Raw genomic sequence first — 6181 nt, 5'->3', positions numbered from 1 at the left:
TGAAGATGCCTTCCCTTCCGTCTCTCTGCTTTCCTACTGTCTTCATCCAATCCTTCTTACTCCTTTCCATGGCAAGCTTATGCAAGGGTTTCACCGTTGTCAATGGCTACCTCCCATCCTCTCATTGGAAATACGTCCCTGATGCTCTATCACAGCATCGGCTATCCATCTGTCGGTTCTCAATCAGGCCGGAATAGAATCCAGTGATTCTTTTGCGTCTGTCACTAACGCCCCGCCCTCAGGAGTTTGAAGCACGTCACAGTCATTCAATCATTGAATCCTACTCAGAATACCACAGACAAGGTTAGACCTTCCGGATTCTCTTAAATGCCGCCATCAGTTCTCGCCTATACCACGAAGATTCCAGTTAAAGAATCCAAGAGATATTCACTAAGCCTCATATGCTTGTAGAACAAGAATGGTTGTCAGTCACCTTGTTCATGAGTGAGAATGATGATGAGTGTCAATCATCACCTTCATCAAGTTGAAGAACAAGTGATATCTTGGACAAAGAACAAGCGGAATTGAATAGAAGAACAATAGTAATTGCATTAATACTCGAGGTACAGCAGAGCTCCACACCTTAATCTATGGTGTGTAGAAACTCCACCGTTGAAAATACATAAGAACAAGGTCTAGGCATGGCCGTGAGGCCAGCCCTCAAATGATCTAAGAACTAGATGTCCCAAAGATGAAAATACAATAGTAAAAGGTCCTATATATAGAGAACTAGTAGCCTAGGGTGTACAGAGATGAGTAAATGACATAAAAATCCACTTCCGGGCCCACTTGGTGTGTGCTTGGGCTGAGCAAATGAAGCATTTTCGTGTAGAGACTCCTCTTGGAGTTAAACGCCAGCTTTTATGCCAGTTTGGGCGTTTAACTCCCATTTAGGTGCCAGTTCCGGCGTTTAACGCTGGAATTTCTGTAGGTGACTTTGAACGCCGTTTTGGGCCATCAAATCTTGGGCAAAGTATGGACTATCATATATTGCTGGAAAGCCCAGGATGTCTACTTTCCAACACCGTTGAGAGCGCGCCAATTGGGCTTCTGTAGCTCCAGAAAATCCACTTCGAGTGCAGGGAGGTCAGAATCCAACAGCATCTGCAGTCCTTTTGAGTCTCTGGATCAGATTTTTGCTCAGATCCCTCAATTTCAGCCAGAAAATACCTGAAATCACAGAAAAACACACAAACTCATAGTAAAGTCCAGAAAAGTGAATTTTAACTAAAAACTAATAAAAATATAATAAAAACTAACTAAAAGATACTAAAAACATACTAAAAACAATGCCAAAAAGCGTATAAATTATCCGCTCATCACAACACCAAACTTAAATTGTTGCTTGTCCTCAAGCAACTGAAAATCAAACAGGATAAAAAGAAGAGAATATACTATAGACTCCAAATTATCAATGAAACTTAGCTCCAAATTAGATGAGCGGGACTAGTAGCTTTTTGCCTCCAAACAGTTTTGGCATCTCACTTTATCCTCTGAGGCTCAGAATGATTGGCTTCTTTAGGAACTCAGAATCCAGATAGTGTTATTGATTCTCCTAGTTAAGTATGATGATTCTTGAACACAGCTACTTATTGAGTCTTGGCCGTGGCCCAAAGCACTCTGTCTTCCAGTATTACCACCGGATACATACATGCCACAGACACATAATTGGGTGAACCTTTTCAGATTGTGACTCAGCTTTGCTAGAGTCCCCAATTAGAGGTGTCCAGGGTTCTTAAGCACACTCTTTTTGCCTTGGATCACAACTTTATTTCTTTCTTTTTCTTTCTTTTTCTTTTTTCTCTCTTTTTGTTTTCGTTTTCTTTTTCTCCTTCTTTTTTTTTTTTGTATTCACTGCTTTTTCTTGCTTCAAGAATCATTTTTATGATTTTTCAGATCCTCAGTAACATGTCTCCTTTTTCATCATTCTTTCAAGAGCCAACAATTTTAACATTCATGAACCACAAATTCAAAAGACATATGCACTGTTCAAGCATACATTCAGAAAACAAAAAGTGTTGCCACCACATCAAACTAATTAAGCTAGTTTTAAAGATGAATTTGAAATCCTGTACTTCTTGTTCTTTTGTAATTAAAACAGTTTTCATTTAAGAAAGGTGATGGATTCATATTCATAGCTTTAAGGCATAGACACTAAGACACTAATGATCATAAGACACAAACATAGATAAACATAAGCATGAAATTTCGAAAACCCAAGAAAGTAAAGAACAAGGAGATTAAAGAACGGGTCCACCTTAGTGATGACGGCTTGTTCTTCCTCTTGAAGGTCTTATGGAGTGCTTGAGCTCCTCAATGTCTCTTCCTTGTCTTTGTTGCTCCTCTCTCATGATTCTTTGATCTTCTCTAATTTCATGGAGGAGAATGGAGTGTTCTTGGTGCTCCACCCTTAGTTGTCCCATGTTGGAACTCAATTCTCATAGGGAGGTGTTGATTTGCTCCCAATAGTCTTGTGGAGGAAAGTGCATCCCTTGAGGTATCTCAGGGATCTCTTGATGAGAGGGGTCTCTTGTTTGCTCCATCCTTCTCTTAGTGATGGGCTTGAGGTCATGCCTTCTCAGTTGAACCGGCTTTGGATGCCATAAATGGTTATGGAAAAATAAAAAGCAATGCTTTTACCACACCAAACTTAAAAGGTTTGCTCGTCCTCGAGCAAAAGAGGAAAGAAGAGAGTAGAAGAAGAGGAATGGAGGAGAGGGAGATGGCTTTGTGGTTCGGCCAAAAGGGAAAGAAGTAGTGTTTAGGGTGTGTGAAAATGAAGGAGTGAAGATGATAGTGGGAAGAGGTATTGAGGTGATTGGTGAATGGGTGAAGAAGAAGAGAGAGAGTGGTGGGTTGGTGGGGATCCTGTGGGGTCCACAGATCCTGTGGTGTCAAGGAAAAGTCATCCCTGCACCAAATGTTGCTCAAAATCACGTTTTGAGCCATTTCTGGCGTTAAACGCCGGGCTGGTGCCCATTCCTGGCGTTTAACGCCAGATTCTTGCCCTTTTCTGGCGTTTAACGCCAGTCTGGTGCCCCTTTCTGGCGTTAAACGCCCAGAATGGTGCCAGACTGGGCGTTAAACGCCCAACTGCTAGGTTTACTGGCGTTTGAACGCCAGCAACATCTTCCTCCAGGGTGTGCTATTTTTCTTCCTGTTTTTCATTTTGTTTTTGCTTTTTCAATGGATTTTGTGACTTCTTATGATCATCAACCTACAAAAAACATAAAATAACAAAAGAAACTATATAAGATATAATCATTGGGTTGCCTCCCAACAAGCGCTTCTTTAATGTCAGTAGCTTGACAGAGGTCTCTCATGGAGCCTCACAGATACTCAGAGCAATGTTGGAACCTCCCAACACCAAACTTAGAGTTTGAATGTGGGGGTTCAACACCAAACTTAGAGTTTGGTTGTGGCCTCCCAACACCAAACTTAGAGTTTGAATGTGGGGGCTCTTCTTGACTCTGGTTTGAGAGAAGCTCTTCATGCTTCATCTCTATGGTGACAGAGGGATATCCTTGAGCCTTAAACACAAAGGATTCTTCATTCACTTGAATGATCAGTTCACCTCCATCAACATCAATCACAGCCTTTGCTGTGGCTAGGAAGGGTCTGCCAAGGATGATGGATTCATCCATGCACTTCCCAGTCTCTAGGACTATGAAATCAGTAGGGATGTAATGGTCTTCAATCTTCACCAAAACATCCTCTACAAGTCCATGAGCTTGTTTTCTTGAATTGTCTGCCATCTCTAATGAGATTCTTGCAGCTTGTACCTCAAAGATCCCTAGCTTCTCCATTACAGAGAGAGGCATGAGGTTTACACTTGACCCTAAGTCACACAGAGCCTTCTTGAAGGTCATGGTGCCTATGGTACAAGGTATGGAAAACTTCCCAGGATCTTGTCTCTTTTGAGGTAATTTCTGCCTAGACAAGTCATCCAGCTCTTTGGTGAGCAAAGGAGGTTCATTCTCCCAAGTCTCATTTCCAAATAACTTGTCATTTAGCTTCATGATTGCTCCAAGGTATTTAGCAACTTGCTCTTCAGTGACATACTCATCCTCTTCAGAGGAAGAATACTCATCAGAGCTCATGAAAGGCAGAAGTAAGTCCAATGGAATCTCTATGGTCTCATTTTGAGCCTCAGATTCCCATGGTTCCTCATTAGGGAACTCATTGGAGGCTAGTGCACGCCCATTGAGGTCTTCCTCAATGGCGTTCACTTCCTCTCTTTCCTCTCTAAATTCGGCCATGTTGATGGCCTTGCACTCTCCTTTTGGATTTTCTTCTGTGTTGCTTGGGAGAGTACTTGGAGGGAGTTCAGTAATTTTCTTACTCAGCTGTCCCACTTGTGCTTCCAAATTCCTAATGGAAGATCTTGTTTCAGTCATGAAACTTTGAGTGGTTTTGATTAGATCAGAGACCATGGTTGCTAAGTCAGAGGGGTTCTGCTTAGAATTCTCTGTCTGTTGCTGAGAAGATGATGGAAAAGGCTTGCCATTGCTAAGCCTGTTTCTTCCACCATTATTGTTGTTGAAACCTTGTTGAGGTTTCTCTTGATTCTTCCATGAGAAATTGGGGTGATTTCTCCATGAATAATTATAGGAGTTTCCATAGGGTTCTCCTAGGTAATTCACCTTTTCCATTGAAGGGTTCTCAGGATCATAGGCTTCTTCCTTAGATGAAGCATCCTTAGTACTGCTTGGTGCATTTTGCATTCCAGACAGACTTTGAGAAATCAAATTGACTTGTTGAGTCAATATCTTATTCTGAGTCAAAATGGTATTCAGAGTATCAATCTCAAGAACTCCTTTCTTCTGACTAGTCCCATTGTTCACAGGATTCCTTTCAGAAGTGTACATGAATTGGTTATTTGCAACCATTTCAATGAGCTCTTGAGCTTCTGTAGGCGTCTTCTTCAGATGAAGAGATCCTCCAGCAGAGCTATCCAAGGACATCTTGGATAGTTCAGAGAGACCATCATAGAAAATACCTATGATGCTCCATTCAGAAAGCATGTCAGAAGGACATTTTCTGATTAATTGTTTGTATCTTTCCCAAGCTTCATAGAGGGGTTCACCATCCTTCTGTCTGAAGGTTTGGACTTCCACTCTAAGCTTACTCAATTTTTGAGGTGGAAAGAACTTTGTCAAGAAGGCATTGACTAGCTTTTCCCAAGAGTCCAGGCTTTCTTTAGGTTGAGAGTCCAACCATGTCCTAGCTCTGTCTCTTACAGCAAAAGGGAATAGCATAAGTCTATAGACCTCAGGGTCTACCCCATTAGTCTTGACAGTGTCACAGATTTGCAAGAATTCAGCTAAGAACTGATGAGGATCTTCCAATGGAAGTCCATGGAACTTGCAATTCTGTTGCATTAGAGAAACTATTTGAGGCTTAAGCTCAAAGTTGTTTGCTCCAATGGCAGGGATAGAGATGCTTCTCCCATAGAAGTCGGGAGTAGGTGCAGTAAAGTCACCCAGCACCTTCCTTGCATTGTTGGCATTATTGTTATTTTCGGCTGCCATGTCTTCTTCTTCTTTAAAGAATTCGGTTAGGTCCTCTATAGAGAGTTGTGCCTTAGCTTCTCTTAGCTTTCGCTTCAAGGTCCTTTCAGGTTCAGGGTCAGCTTCAACAAGAATGCCTTTGTCTCTGCTCCTGCTCATATGAAAGAGAAGAGAACAAGAAAATATGGAATCCTCTATGTCACAGTATAGAGATTCCTTGAGGTGTCAGAAGAAAAGAAAAGTAGAAGACAGAAGTAGAAAATTCGAACTTATCAAAGAAGATGGAGTTCGAATTTTGCATTAAGGGATAGTGTTAGTCCATAAATAGAAGGATGTGAGAAGAAGGGAAGAAGATTTTCGAAAATTAAGTGAAAGATTTTAAAAACATTTTGAAAAATACTAATTGATTCTCAAAAACTAAGAATAGAAAAAGAATCAAGTGAGTTTTGAAAAAGATTTTGAAATTAGAAGTTAAAAAGATATGATTGAAAACTATTTTGAAAAAGATGTGATTGAAAAATTATGGTTTTAAAAAGATATGATTGAAAAGATATGATTTGAAAACAATTTTAAAAGATATGATTTGAAAACAATTTGAAAAGATTTGATTTTAAAAATTAATGACTTGCCTAACAAGAAAAGATATGATTCAAACATTAAACCTTCCTCAA

General features: G+C 40.4%; 1 non-coding gene across 1 annotated transcript; it reads left to right on the top strand.

The window, feature by feature from the left end:
* The first annotated feature begins 5018 nt into the window (after window positions 1-5018).
* On the top strand, window positions 5019-5126 carry LOC130972453 (small nucleolar RNA R71). Its single transcript, XR_009083620.1, has one exon. It is a non-coding gene; the product is annotated as a small nucleolar RNA R71 (small nucleolar RNA).
* The last annotated feature ends 1055 nt before the right edge of the window (window positions 5127-6181 follow it).

This window comes from Arachis stenosperma, chromosome 3 (assembly GCF_014773155.1).
Source record: "Arachis stenosperma cultivar V10309 chromosome 3, arast.V10309.gnm1.PFL2, whole genome shotgun sequence".
Taxonomy (NCBI): Eukaryota; Viridiplantae; Streptophyta; class Magnoliopsida; order Fabales; family Fabaceae; genus Arachis; species Arachis stenosperma.
The sequence above is the reverse complement of the archived record's forward strand: the minus strand, read 5'-3'. Positions and strand labels throughout refer to the sequence as shown.